Source organism: Quercus suber, unplaced genomic scaffold (assembly GCF_002906115.3).
Source record: "Quercus suber isolate HL8 unplaced genomic scaffold, Cork oak 2.0 scaffold_41, whole genome shotgun sequence".
NCBI classification, from domain to species: domain Eukaryota; kingdom Viridiplantae; phylum Streptophyta; class Magnoliopsida; order Fagales; family Fagaceae; genus Quercus; species Quercus suber.
In genome coordinates this window covers 1,856,477-1,872,796 of record NW_027069506.1, presented here as the reverse complement: position 1 = coordinate 1,872,796, position 16,320 = coordinate 1,856,477, and the positions used below count along the sequence as shown (strand labels likewise).

Sequence of the window (16,320 nt, the reverse complement as noted above, 5' to 3'; positions counted from 1 at the left end):
AAGCCTTTACCAATTCACCAATAAGTGCCATAGGATCTTGTGCTTGTGACACAGACACTTTTGGTTTGTTTGCTCTCTTAGTAGCTTGAAGCTTGTAACAGTTAGGACGAATGTGTCCAGACTTACCACAAAAATGACAAACCCAAGCAGGTTTACCATGCATCTTGTCCTTAGAAAGGGTAGGTTTAGTTTCTCTCAGATCAACCCTATTCTTCTTAGGAGGTGAAACTTCTACGGGTTTGACTACCTCACTCACAGGTGGTTTGACAGTTTCACTCACAACCTCACTCATGGAAGGTTTAAAAGAAGAAGAATGAACAAAATTCGTGGAATGCGGTGCAGAGTCAAAGATGCTTTCAACATAACCTAACCCAGGTTTATCAGAAGGATACTTTTGAACATTCAGCATGTGATCAAGTTTAGAACTAGCAGATCTAGGAACAGATAAGTCATGTTCCAAAGTTTTAACTTTATCAAGCAAAACAGAGTCAAAGATGCTTTCAACTTAACCTAACCCAGATTTATCAGAAGGATACTTTTGAACATTCAGCATGTGATCAAGTTTAGAACTAGCAGATCTAGCAACAGATAAGTCATGTTCCAAAGTTTTAACTTTATCAAGCAAAAGCATGTTTTCAGATTTAACATTGTTCAAAAGATCATTAGCATCAAACAGTTTAACAAGCAAATTTTTCTTTTCAAGCTCAAGAGAATCAATGTTCTTCAGGCCAAGTTCTACATTCATAGCATCTCTAGCAGCAATTTTGCAGAGTTTATTGTAGGCTTCTTGAAGATCTGCATCCTCAGAGAGTTCCCCATCAGAAGGGTTCTCTTCAACAGATATGCTGTTATTGACTACAGCAGTAGCAGTGAAAGCAATGAAGTTTCCATCCTCATCACATCCGGACTCATTATCGAAAACCTCATTATCGCTAAGGGTTACAGCCATAGCTTTACCCTTAGTCCTTAAGAATGTAGGACATTCAGATTTCACATGACCATACCCTTGACAACCAAAACACTGAGGACCCAAAGAATTATTTGAAGATTGACCAACTTTTTCTTTAGGTTTTTTTAGGTTATTAACCTTAGTGGGATCATTCTTCCTAAAATTTCTAGGTTCAGCAGTGTATGTACCTCTTGCCTTTCTGTTGGTATTTCTAAGAAAGTTTTTGAAATTTTTGGCAAGATAGGCAATCTTTGTAGCAGAGAGCTCATCATCAAATCTACCACCATCAACATCATCAACAGACTTAAGAGACATTGATTTGGATTTGTTCACCTTAGGTAGGTCAGACTCATAGGACTAAAGAGATCCTACAAGCTCATCAACAGGGATGGAGTCCACATCCTTGCTTTCAGTGATGGCAGTCACTTTGGGTCTAAAGTCTTCAGTTAAGGATCTAAGTATTTTCCTAACAATTTTAGGTTGATCATAGACTTCACCCAAATTAAAAACAGAATTGACAATATCATTTAATTTAGCATAGAATTCATCAAAAGATTCATCATCAGACATTCTAATGCTTTCAAATCTAGAAGTCAATTGTTGCAATTTATTGATCTTAACTGCCTTTGTGTCTTCATGCACAGTTTGGAGAATTTTCCAAGCAATATAAGCAACCTCAATATTAGAGATCCTCTTAAATTCCTCCATGGAAACAGCGTTGAAGATGATATTCATAACTTCGCTATTGAAGCCAGCTGCTTCTTTTTCAGAAGTTTGCCACTCACTCACTGGAGTAGTGGGCTTCTCCCATCCGTACTCAGTGGAATTTTAGACTCTCTCATCAATGGATTTCAGGAATGCTTTTATCTTTACTTTCCAATAAGCATAGTTGTTCCCATCAAAGTGAGGAGGAACAAACAAAGAGTGTCCATGCTCCATGACAACAGGGGTTAATGATCAGCTCAGAGATCAAGAAATCTCCAACAAAAGAGCTACCCGCTCTGATACCACTTGAACGGTTTTAGACCCCTTAAAACAACCAGATTGGTTAGCCTAGATTAATAAGCCAAGTTGTTACTTAATCAAATTATGCAATTCTAGGTTAAAGTAATCAAATAATCATATCAAGATATAAAGCAGCGGAAAAAAAATGAACATAAGATATAATGACCCAGGAAACCACACGGTAAAAACCTGGGGAGGATTTGACCTAGCTATCCTCAAGGTAAAACTGAATCCACTATGCGAAAGAATCGAAATTCATACAGAAGGACTACAAGCTCCCCGCTTGACTTCCTAATGCTACCCACCAGTAGAACTTACTGACACGACCACATGCAAGCTCCGAATCCACGAACTCCTTCTTTCTTGGATTCTTCAATCAGCTACAAGCACCCCCGCTTGATATTCTTTAAGCTTCAATGGTAGCAACCAAGTTGATCATCAAGCTATTGATACTATCTCTAACTTGAAAATCCTAAACTTTGCGTAAAGGAAAGCTCCTCTAGATCTCACAAGAGATTTACACAAAACAGCAATGTATGAGCAACAATACAATTGGAGCAACCTTCAAAAACGTGGCTAGGGTTTAGTTTAAATACCTAGGGTAAAAACATAAAACCCTAAACGTTTAATGAAGTAGGGCTGAGTTGGAAATTTTGCAGAAAAATCAACCTGTGTGATTTTCGATCGATCGAGTCTATTCTTCGATCGATCGAGCCAGACCGAAAGTTCCAAATACTTCTGCAGCCACTCGATTCCAACTTTACAATAATAAACCAACTTTGAGCAAGCCTAAACAAGACTAAATACATTGTTTTGATCATGGTTTGCCAACATTACAAATTAGAGTTCTAAATACATAAAATCCTAAGACCTTAGAACCTAACAAAATCAATTACCTAAGTTGATTAATTAGGTCAAATTATATGCAAATCATGGATGTACACACAAATCACCAAATATATTAAGTGCAGTAGAAATTAAATTGACATGGTGATTTGTTGAAAAATGAAAAAAACCTCTTGAAGGCGAAAAATCTCATCTGGTGAATTTCAGGTCAACATTCCCAAGAATCCACTAATCATGAACAAGTAGTTACAAGTATAAAGAATCTTACCACTACCCTGAACTATCTTAAAATACCAACCTACAGTTTAATCTTTGCTCCAATCCCTAATTGGACTTGATCTTGTAGAGACTTGTTCTTGTATGCACGGATCCTAGTACGTGTCTAACTTCCTAGTAACTTATTGATTGTTATTGAATGCAAAGTTTTTCACTTCAAAACACGTTGAAGATCTAGAAGCACTTGGTTACAAAATCCTAAGGCACACAAGAACGCAGTAGCTTCTCACAGAGTGTATGAATTCTCTAAACAGAGTCTCTGTGCATTTTATGTCTTTAAAATAATACTTTTATATGTTCTAGAAGTTTAGTGAACGAAACCTTAGCAATCCAAGTCATCATTGGCTGAAATTTTGATGTGATACTAGATCTGCAGAACTCAATAGATCGAGAGATATCGAGTTTAGTGCCGAGAATTACTCATTAAGCCTCGATAGATACTAATGTTTAGACTAGTGTTAAGTTTCATTAAATCTGTTTTTCTTTACCTGTTTCTTGGTTCAATCTTCATGCCTTTGATGATACCACTTACTTTGTCTTATCAACATTCTTCATGATATCCTAAACATATCTTAGATCTACTCAATTATAAGTAAAATACATTTTGTTAAACAATATGCCAATACATTAAAAAAAAAAAAAATGACCCTAACACATAGCTTCACATGTGGAACAAGTCAATACAACTGGATTAGATAAGTCAATTGTTTAATGACAATTGATACAGTATTAAGTTATGCACATGCCTCATTAATATGCTCACCAACACTAATTACTGAAGTAATCTTACAAAACCACTAATGCTCAAAATGTGTATACCACTATAATATCCTTTTATTTTTGTTGAAGTTATTTTTAAGCCAACACTCACTCCTTCAAAAGTTTATCTTTCTAAATATTATGATGTAACGTTGAATTCGTGGTAGCCTAATCCTATTTTATAAAAGGAACTAGTTTGGATCAGGTAGTGCTCCTCTACACTAGATCCATTGGAATACCAACCCATGTCAAAAAAGTTAATTAATTTTTCTTTTCTCATAAAACATTTTTAAAACTATTTTTTAAATTAATTACCTTAAGATATTTATTAACTTTTCTAAAATTTTATTATACCACACCAACCACAAACCCATTAAATGTGACTAGACTTATTCCCTTGGGTGTAGGTCTAACAAATGTTCCCTCAAACCTCATGGATAATATGCTACAAGCCTACCGATATGTTTTAGGGAGGATTTCCCACTAACTATGAGCGAGTAATGTCAAAGACTCACTTCTTTCTTATTTTATGAATACCTAATACCCTGAACACCCCCGTACAAGGGTATGCTTATAAGAGGACTCATTGTTATTTTTTAATTATTTCTTCTCACAATTATTTTATGTGGCCGATTATGATTGATTGTATATTATTTTCACATAAACTTATTACTTTTTTCTACTACTGCAGCAAGAATTGTGATTTATTATTTGCTCTTTAAATTTTTGAACAAAAATTGATTTACTCGCTTAATTTTCTGAGCCTCGACAGGTGGAGTGGTTTTGTCCAAGATGAGCTAAGGATTTACTATTAATATTATTAGAATGAAATCAATCTGGACCAGAAGAGTAAAGACCAGTTCTAAGTTTAGTCTTTTCTCACTTTTCTCACACTATCCGTGAAAACGCGTATGGCCAACCTTTTATGCCTTCTACTTTCAGTATTCAAAAAAGCATCTTTGGTTTAGGTACGGATGCTACTTTTACATGCTAACAACTTTCCGGATTTGACCTTTTTTTTTATTTTATTTTTTTTTATTTTTATTTTTTTATGACTAAGAATAGCCTTCGAAATTTAATACAAAGTCGATCAAGAAATGAATGGATGTCGACAAACTCGAAATAGAATGGAAGTTTCCTTTCATCAAATACATAATGGTCGTTCCTCCCGATCATGTCAACGCTATTTGTTCTCTTCAGACACGTTCTTTCTAAATTGATGATTTTTTTTTTCCTTCTAAATTTGATGTCACACATTTTATTTATTAAAAACTGATCGTTGCTAAGTATATTATAAATTTTATTATTTAGTTTTTATAAATTAATGGTACGATCAATTACCCAAAAAAAAAAAGTTCAAAAATTCATTTGTTATAATTTAAAATCTATCATTCACATTTATTATTTCATATTTCTACGTTAAATATGGGATCCAAAGTAACACCAATATAATATAAATACTACCAACAAATAAAAAAATGGTAGAAGAAAGAACTTAATATGCATGACACCTTTTCATTTTAAATTCGAAATTAAAAGATCTTAGACAATTTTTTTAATAAAAGTACACAGTTCTTTTTTATTTTTTTTTGGTGAATATTTTTTCTGAGAAGCTTTTTCTGAATTAATTAATAGTTTGTTTTGAACTAACTGAAAGATACATACATGATACATGTCCATACACCAAGCTGTAAACTCTACTCCGTGCATTTCTAAGCTTACAATAGTGTATTAATCTCAACATTTGATATACTTTCATAATAAAAGAGATTATGTGATAATGTTATTGCAAAAGTGAATTAAGGAAAAGAAAAAAAAAATGCTTATGCTTGTAGTAGTGACACAAAAAAGTGAACCACACAACCTCTAGTCGGGATGGTCATGGACGAGAAAATAAAGTACTTAAGCATGGCTCCTTAAGCATGACTCCAATTAAGAGATTAATATATAGCATACAAAATGTATCCAAACAAATAATCTTGGTATTTTACAACAAACGTCACATAGTTTAGTCTAGACTACTACTAAACGAAAGGCTAGTAGCCTTTCTCAAGGCTCAGATAAAGAACTCTAATTACTTCCATGAAACCTTAGGGAGGATATAACGCAGTAATTAAAGCTTCATTTCTTAAGGCTAGCATAGATTGATCTGATGATGTGTCTGGTTCAATGTTGTTGTGCATTGAAAATGCAGGTTGTGAGGGTACTGATAAGGTGATAGAGTTGCTATTAAGCATTAGCATGACTAAAGCCATGGTTGGCCTATCAGCTACATTTTCTTGAACACATAATATAATCCAATGTGAATGTACCGAATTATTTCGGTTTTTGAATCAACTCCTAATGTGGGGTCTATAATATTTGAAGTTGTCATGTTCTTCTAATTTTTCCATGCCTGCAAAATTATTTAAATAGTATACAACAAATTTCAGAATAAAAATTATTTTATTTTTCCAATATCACGTTTAGTAGTACTATAAGTTAAAAAGGGAAATGTATACAAAAATGTTGCACTTACATAACTAAGAAGATCGTCCTCTTTTTTGTTATTATGGAAGTGACCATTTTTTTCCCCGCATATTATTTCAAGAACTAGCACACCAAAACTAAACATATCGGATTTTACTGAGAAATGTCCATAATATGCATACTCTAGAGCCATATATCCATTGCATGAAGAAATTAGTAACATAACTTTATATACTCACTACATATGCAAATTAATAACATTAGTTTGGTTTGAATGATAACAGAGCTCTTAACCATCATTTTCAAAGTCTATTAATTTTCTCTAATTTATAGGAGATAATTAAACAATTTTTAGGAACTTTTTTATTATTTTATTATTTTTTTTTGATGCAATGTAATCTTGTATTTGACAATACACAAAAAAAAAAAAAAAAAAAAAAAATCATCTAATGCTAGTTATTAACTAGCTAGGATACTTACTATGTCCCAACAATTCTATTTGTACTGCTATGAGTTTGATTTAGTAGAACCAATCTCGCTAGGCTGAAATCAGCAATTTTGGGATTCATCTCATCATCTAGTAAAATGTTACTTGCTTTGAGATCACGATGAACAATGCGAAGACGTGAATCTTCATGAAGGTAAAGAAGACCTCGGACAATGCCTACAATAATTTTGTAATGCATTTGCCAATCCAAATCTGCACGCATGGTTGGATCTACATTGTTTATTTAAGCTATGAGTCAGTTGCAAAGGATATATCCAAGTGTATTTGAGCAAAAGTGCAATTTGTAGAATATTATTAATAATCATTTACCGTAGAATTGCAACCATACCATATATAACTTGGTCGAGGCTTCCATTTGACACAAACTCATAAATGAGAAGCCTTTCATTTCCTTCCAAGCAGAAACCTCGAAGCTTAACTAAATTCTGGTGGTTAAGCTTAGCCATTAACAAGATCTCATTCTTAAATTCTAAATCACATTGTCCAGAACTTATGGATAGTCTTTTGACAGCTATATCTTATCCATCAGAGAGCCTACCCTATAGATGCATCAAAATATTCAATATGCAACCCTTAATAATAAAAAAGTTCTGAATCTAACTTGTATTGATAGACAACTGAGATACTTTTTGTATGGTATTGTCAAATTACCTAGTAGACAGCACCAAATCCTCCTGTCCCAACCTTATTTGCATCAGCAAAGTTATTTGTAGCGACTCTAATGGCATGTTTGGATGTTTAAAAAAGGAGGGGGAGTAGAGTAGAGGGAAGGAGAGTAATGCAATTACCTTGTTTGGAAGTTTTTTAAAGAATGAGGGGGAGGGGTTTGGAGGGGTTTGGACTCCCTTTAGTCCCCCAATTTTAATTCTCCCAAATTGGAGAGATTTGGAAGGAGAGTAGAGTACATAAACTATTGACCAAGTAAATTACCTAATTTACCCTTATTATATTAACAAAATTACACAAGGAGAATGACTAATTACTCCCTTCCCCCTTACTAATTTTAAAAACATCCAAATAAGGTGGAGGTGAACCATTCTCCTCTACTCTCCTCCCCACTACTCCCCTTCCCTCTACTCCCCTCTACTCTCCTCCCCCTCTAAACTTCCAAACAAGCTATAATTGTTGGAAAATAGAATTGCAAGGATTCAGTATTGCTAATTTCATCCGCTGCTTCTCATGCGTAACAAGTCAATACATCTGGATTAGATAAGTCAATTGCTTAAAGAAGATTGGTGCAATTTTAAGTTACGTGCATACCTCATTAATGGGCTCACCGACATGAAGCCATCTTACAAAGTCACTAATGCACAGAAAATTTGTATGCCAGTATAATATCCGTTTGCTTTAGATATTAGCAGGTTTGGGAATGGGTTTTTGATTTCTGGTGAAGCCGCGACACAACACTTGTTTTGTATTTTGAGCCAAAACAGCGTAGACCAGTAGGTGTTTTGGAATTCAAATATATATGAAACGAACTCGTTTTGAGGGTCTGATTTGGCTTAAAAAAAGAAAAAGAAAAAATTTCACATCAACTCTAGCATGTCATTTAACAGCCACATAAACCAGTCACTAATGGCGGGTTGGATTTTGCTAACGGAATGAAATTTCAGTGTAAAATTCAATTTCTCAAATTTTACAGTGTAAAATCTAAATAACCCAAAATTTTAGGAGTGTACTTTACAATTGAGCCTAGAAATTATGATATAATGTTGAATTCATGGTAGCCTATTAATATTTCAGAAAAGATCAGTTTGAGTCTAGTACTTTTGTGCACTGGACTCACTGAAATGCCGACATGTTTTTTTGACATGAGTCCAATGCATAAAACACTAAACAGTCTGAGCCCAATCCTTGGCCTCACATAATTGGTAAATACACCTAACTTATTCTTTTCTTCATTCTAATTACAAAAGTATCCGGTGAATCATGAACAAAGGACCTGATATTCCACATCTCTCTTATAAAAGCAAAAGGTGGCATCTGGACCAGCTAGACCTCATTGACAAATACCCAACACTCTGTCACGCTTGTTTTTACATCTAAATTTTTACTGACAAAAAATATGAAGTCAATATGTTCTTGTCATCAGTATTGCCTTGAATGTATATGTATAGTCAGGATTATACTTGGGGTACTTTTTTCTCAATATTTCACAACTTAGTAATGTATTTTTAAATTAATATTTTAAAAATCTCATTATTACATTAGATACTCATTTTATTTGTAACGCTTACACCGAATTTTGTATAAATCAAGCCTTATTTACCATTTAATCTATTAATTCATATTTTGTGTGTGTATAGATATGTCTGAATATGGTATTTATTCTTATACATTATAGAAATGAAATCCTTAATAATAGGAACAACAGACCAATTTTCAACTTACTTTGTACTTTTGTCCTTTGCTTCTTTACCCTTAAGCAGAGGTAGATGCAGATGCAGATGATTAGCACCACGAAAACAACCACCGACACAATGATAATGATGGTATTTTTAGATGGGTTACTCTTGTTTCCTGAAATAAATCAGAAATCTTTCCTCAATCAAATATCCAAAGCTTGGAGTTTGAAATTAACATTGTACGGCCTCGTGATGCCCAGGTCCATTTGGGCCTTAAGTTCTGACACAATAGTACGGCCCATGACCCCAATCTTTTTCTACCTAAGATCTGAGTCTAAGCCCACGCGGACTGCAGGCCCAGGTTTCATCACTTGATCCTTGCTCGAGGGACCATTATCGAACAATAAAGGAAGAATAACGTTCGAACGCATCATCATTAGCATACCTGGCAGTGCCCAGAAGCACCATGTCGAGCATGCCTGCTGGAGTAGGAATCAAGTTCCAAGGCCACTCTCACCTCATCCCACTCGCACCTAACCATCCACTTATGGCTAATGATATTGGACCTCCCATTGTCAAACAATAAAGGAAGAATAACATCCGAACGCATCATCATTAGCATACCCGACAGTGTGAGTAGGAATCAAGTTCCAAGGCCACTCTCACCTTATCCCACTCGCACCTAACCATCCAATTATGGCTGATGATATTGGACCTTCCATTGCACTAACCAGTGAGGTAATCATAGTCTCTCCACTAATTTAGAGCTATAAATATGGGATGTTGGAGGAAGAAAAAGGTTGTTGAAAGGTTCACAAGGAATAGAGAATAGAGAGAAAAGAGTAACTGAGAGAGGAAGAGAAAGAGAGAGCTTCATTGAGCCTCTGTCCTGAGAACAACCCATAGTAGGAAATCCTATACCCACTTTACAAATAGGTTGTCAGCCCAAGTGAGGTTAGGCCCAAAAGCCTCATCTTCTGGCACGCACAATTGGCGCCGTCTGTGGGAATCTCCTACAACACTGTGGTTCTATTGAGGCTCAATCCCAGAAGGATGTCTGATAGGCGTTCGGAGAGTGATGCTGCAAGTGCTTCTGTGGGGTCTTCTCGGGGATCTTCTTGGCGAGAGAGAAGGCAAAAGAGACGTGAAGATAGGGACCGCGAACAAGAGGAGGAGCATTCCAGCCTCAAGGAGGGGTTGTACCAAACATAACGGACAATTTTGGGTCCTTGGGGCGCAAACAATTTGATGAAAAATGTGAGGAGCTTGAACGGCTATGCAGGTTGTTAAGAGATCTAAGTTGGAAGTAGGGGGTAGACGCCAAAGAGGGGACTGAGACAACTGAGATAGGAGGTCAGGTGCAGGGGGAGATCGCCATGGTACGGTGTCCAATCAATCTAGGTCCCGTTGATGTCGGGAATGTTCACGTTCACAAGAATCCCACCATTGCCAGGATTGTTCACATTCGCAGGGATCTTGCTGTCACTGGGATCATTCACGTTCATGGGAGTATGCAGACCAGGATTCTAATTCCCCCGAAGAGCGGCAACCCCATAATGCTGCCATGGATGCAATGAGTCGTGCCTTACGCAGAGTTGCTCGGTCTCCATTCTCAGATGATATTGAACGTGCCCCAATGCCGAACAGGTTTACATGCCTACCATTTAATATCTACGACGGAAAAAGGGACCTGGTTGAGCATGTTAGCCATTACATCCACATGATGTCCCTGCATTCTCGCAACAATGCGCTGATGTGCAAGGTGTTTTCCTCAAGCCCCGGCCCGACTGCTCTGAGATGGTTTAACGGGTTGCAGAAGAGTTCCATCCACACTTTCGCCGAGTTGATCCAAGAGTTCAATGTCCGGTTCGTAACTTATAGCTGGGTGCCGCAACCAGTAGATGCTTTACTGTCGATGAAGATGAGGATTGGGGAGACCCTTCGCAGCTACACCAATTGGTATTCGGAGCTTTATAATGAAATAGGTAGGGGCAATGAGAAAATTACAGCAAACACCTTTAGGATGGGGTTGCCCGAGGATTCTAAACTACGAGAGTCACTGATGAAAAAGCCTCCCGAGGATATGAGACAGCTTATGAGGAGTATAAGCACTTGGAGGATGATAGGTTACATAGTAAGGGTAAGGCCCCGTTGATAAATTGTCCTTAGTAGAGCGGTTTTCAGCCAAGGCCTCGGAAGGATTTAAGGATATATGAGCCACCGTGGTAGGTGGGGGAGGTGAATGTGACATTTAAGGAACCAGTGCACAAGATTATAGACCGAATCAAGAACGAGTTGTATTTCAAGTGGCTGAACAAGATGGGGGGCGATCCCTCTCAAAGAAACTAGAATCTGTACTGCACCTATCACAAGGATAAGAGGCATACCACTGAGCAGTGTCGAGTATTAAAAGACCATCTAGAGTAGTTACTAAAAGCAGGACATTTAAAGGAGTTCGTAGTAAACCCCGGTGACCGGGGCACCGGCCAAGGTACTCAGCAGAGAGGGAATCCTCTCCCACCACCGTTGGAAGTGATTGAAGTGATCCATGTCGCCCCAAGGGGTACGGCTGTGACCAAAAAGAGGGTGTTGACTGTTGTGCCCGAAGAAGATCCCCCAGACAAAGGACCCACGGAGAAGAAAGCGAAGCGTGCTCGGGAGATCCTTGCTTTTGATGAAGATTACTTAGAAGGAATGATTCAACTGCACGACGACGCGTTGGTAGTCACGGCTCGGGTATGCGGCTTCTTGATAAAAAGGGTGATGATAGACCAGGGGAACAAGGCCGATGTGATGTATCCAACCCTATTCAAAGGGCTCAAGTTGAAAAATCAGGACTTGACAAAGTATGATACACCGCTGGTCTCGTTTAATGGAAGGGTGGTGATTCCAGAAGGACAAATTTCCCTTCCTGTAAACATGGGAGGTAAGGAGGTGATGGTTACCTTTATAGTAGTTAGCTCATTTTCCCTTACACGGTGATCTTGGGAAGGCCGTGGATTCACACAATGGGGGTCGTTCCGTCCACCTTACATGTGAAGGTTAAATTCCTTACTGAACAGGGTGTTGTCATTGTACAGGGAAGCTAGCAAGTGGCTAGGCAATGCCTAGTTGCCACGATTAGTTGGAAGGACAAGCAGGCTGAACAGAAGGAAACCACTGAGGAGGCGTTGTTATAGCAATTACAGGAGCCTTAGGAAGGAATGGGGGCTGGTTGCGCTGAAAAACTGGTGAAGGTTAAAATATTGCCAGACACTGATAAGTATTTTCAAATAGGAATGAGCATGAAGAACCAAGATAAGATAGAAATGTTGTTGTTCCTCATGCAGAGCATGGACGTGTTTTCTTAGAGTTCGTACGAGGTGCCCGGGTGGACCCTGAGTTCATTGACCACAAGCTTAACGTGGACCTATCATTCCCTCCCAAGAAGCAGAGGCCGAGGAGAGCGGCCAAGGAGCATGTTGAGGCGATGAAGTCGGAAGTTCAAAGGTTGAAGGAGGCAGGGGTGATAAGGGAGATCTTCTTCCCTGAGTGGCTAGCAAATACCGTGATGGTGAAAAAAAAGAATAGCAAGTGGAGAGTTTGCGTGGATTTCACGGATTTGAACTAGGCATGCCCAAAGGACCCGTTCCATATGCCGAAGATCGACCAGTTGGTGGATGCCACATATGAACATCTAAGGATGGGTTTCTTAGATGCCTTTCAGGGATATCATTAGATTGCCCTGGCACCTGACGATCGAGAAAAAACTGCATTCATCTCCCCAGATGCCAACTATCATTAAATGTGATGCCGTTTAGATTAAAAAATACCGGGGCCATGTACCAACGGATGATGACAAGGATATTCCGGGATAAAACAGGATGAATGGTTAAAGTATTCATCGATGACATGGTAGTGAAAAGCAAGCAGGAAGTACGGCATGTGGAAGATCTTTGGGGAGTGTTTGGGGTACTTCGGCAACATAAGTTGTGCCTGAATGTTAAGAAGTGCATTTTTGGTGTGGGGGCTGGTAAGTTCCTGGGGTATCTAATTACTAATTAGGGAATAGAGGTTAACCACAACTAGATAGAAGCTGTGAAACGCCTTAAGCCGCCGAGCAATTCGAAAGAGGTGCAGGTGCTGACCGGGGTGTTAGCTGCGCTTAACCGGTTCATCTCCAAATTTGCTGATCGCTACCGACCATTCTACCAATTTTTGAAGAAGTGGAAAGGATTTCAATGGAATAAGGAATGTGGCAGAGCCTTTCGAGAGTTGAAGGATTATTTGATGCAAGCGTCCATGTTGGTAGCGCCAGAGTCCGGAGAAGATTTGTTCATGTATCTCTTAGTATTCTATCATGCTATGAGCGCTGTATTACTAAGGGACTGAGGAATACAACAACCAGTGTATTACATCAGCAAAACCTTGATAGACACCAAGACAAGGTACCTACCCTTGGAGAAGCTAGTGTTAGCCCTAGTGCACACTACGAGGAAGCTGCCACATTATTTCCAGGCTCATACTGTATTTGTCCTAACCGAGTATCCTTTGCAGTCACTATTAAAAAGATCAGACTTCATGGGCCGAATAGCAAAATGGGGGACCCAACTTGGTTCCTTTGACATACAGTACAAGCCACGAAGCTTGGTTAAGGGCCACGTCCTTGCTGATTTCGTTGTGGAGTTTTCTCCAAAAAATGACGAGAAGATGGTATGTCATGTAAAGAGTTGCCTATGGAGAGTTTTTGTGGACGGTGCTTCGAAGGCCATAGGGGCCGGCGTCGGAATTGTCATAATTAGTCCTGAGTGAATACGGTTGGAGCATTCTTTCATATTGGGGTTTAAAGCCTTTAATAATGAAGCTGAATATAAGGCATTTCTTGCCGGATTGAAGACTGTTCAGGGCATGGGTGCTCGCGACGTAGAAATCTACTCAGATTCTTGGCTGGTTGTTAATCAAGTCCAGGGAAACTTTGAGGCCAGGGATTCTCAGATGAAAGAATACTTGCAGGCAGTAAAGCAAATTATGAATGAGTTCAACACGACAAAGATGGCCCTAGTTGGTCGGACGCACAATAGACACGCCGACTCCCTAGCTACGTTGGCATTGTCAATGATTGAAGAGGTGCCTCGGCTAATCAAAGTGGAGCTTATAAGGGAGCTGAGCATTAGTGTGGCAGGTAATGCTAGTACGGCCGGGGTTGACATTGCTATGATTTTAGTAACCGGACCATGTTGGATCGATTCGATTATCGACTTCTTAGTCGAGGATCAAATCCCGAGTGACGAGAAGGAGGCTAACAAGATTTGTCTAGTGGCCACTTGGTATTTGTTGTCAGTGGAGCGCAAATTATACCGGAGGTCTTTTAGGCAGTGTTTGATTTTGGTATGGAAGTAGGGGGTAGAAAATTAACCATCGACAGTGTTTGATTTGCCTCCAGTTTGAAAGCCCCAAATATAGACATATAACAAAACACATAATAAGCCTTAGAGCATCAGCATCCAGAAGTGGGAATGCCAAATATAAGGGTATTTTAGCATTTAGGCCTAAATAGAGCTCAGCATTTGGAAGTGTACAATTGTGAAAAGCCAATTTTTTTTGACATTCAGCTACAATGCAATTCTACCTTTGGAATTGCACTATAGCTAAATGGTAAAACAAAATATACTATTTAATTCTAAATATCAAATTTCTCTCTCATTCTGTCTCTTATCTCTCTCTCTCTCTCTCTCTCTCTCCACTGAAGCTTCAAGCCTCTTTGTTCTCTCTCATTCACACAGGCTCATCTCACTCTCTCGCCATCGCTGAAGCCTCTCACACTAAGCATCAATTGTGTTTCTTTTGTCTCTTTGGGGTTTTTTTTTTTCTCTCTCTCACAGTGTGGTTGGTTGAGATCGGCGTGGGTGTGCTTAGTCTGATCTCCACCAATCGGCGTGGGTGTGGTTTGATGAGTGTTTGCTTGGTCCGACGTGGGTGTGGTTAGTCCGATGTGGTGGTAGTGGGGGGGGGGGGGGAGGGGGGGGGGGGGGTTGCGGTGGTGGTGGGTGTTAATGATGGTGGAGGTGAGGGTTGCCATGGTGGTGGTAAAGGGGTGGGTAGTGGGTGATTGATGATGGTGGAGGTGGGGGTTGTCGTGGGTGGTGAAGGGGTGGTGTGGAGTTTGGGTTTTAGATTTGTTGTGATTTGCTTGTGTGATTTGAGTGATTTTGGTATGGATTTTTAGATTTTTTGTGAATTTTTTTTTTTTTGTGATTTTTCTGGGGTGGCAGGTGGATTTCTGGTGCTTGTTTGATTTGGATATTTTTTGTTATGATTTTGCTGGGTATGGATTTGCTAGAGGTTGAGGCCGATACTGGAGGTTGAGGGAGAATGAGAGGAAAAGGAAGAGAAAAAGAGAAATAGAAAAAAAGATTAAAAAAGAATATTTAAATAAAATGGGAAAAAAAATAGAGTTTTGGGATGTTGGGTGAATTGAAAAATGGTATGGTATAGGTGATAAAGTAGCTTTTTGAGATGGTAAAATAAGATAGGATAAGATTTTCAGCTGTACTCTTATTGATGTAGTAAAAAAAAAAAAAAAAAAAAAACCCTTACTGGTTGTTATAAATCTGTCTTCAAGATAATTTTTCCAAATTAAGCCCAGATTCTAAACCAAGCTTCGGAGATGAAGACTGTACCAGAAATTCCCTACGATTGGAAGCCCAGACACTGTTCATCATGACCTATTTCCTCAAACTCAACCGCAGTGTGGAGTCGATTTCGTACCCTACCAGCCGGTACGGCCGATATTTACCATACCGGAACCTTGGCCAGTACAGAAACTCTAGTATTTCATTTCGGTTTAAATACTGGCCTTACCAGAGTCATTCCGGCAATACCGGAGCGAATACCGGATTTCGGCCGGTAAATGGATATCGATTCGAAATAAAAATCTCCATTGTTTTGTAGATTTCTAAGAAATTGAAGGTCTTTGAAGAAGAATAAAAATAAAAGAAGCAGTTGAGGCTTTTGTGATTCTTTGAACAATTTCTTCACCTGTCGTTGTAAATTGATCAAGCTGCTGCTTCTTCTCGTTTCTCTGATGCTGCCTCATGAACTTCTTCTCCTTCTTTATGAACCTCTCTTCTTTTATTTCTAGCAGGTTCCATCTTGCCCACTTTTTCTTTTTCTTTGTTTTATCC

At 38.5% G+C, this 16,320-nt stretch overlaps 1 pseudogene; it reads right to left on the bottom strand.

Moving 5' to 3' along the window:
- Positions 1 to 5,925: 5,925 nt before the first annotated feature.
- On the bottom strand, positions 5,926 to 9,625 carry LOC111998269 (cysteine-rich receptor-like protein kinase 10; annotated as a pseudogene).
- Positions 9,626 to 16,320: the final 6,695 nt, after the last annotated feature.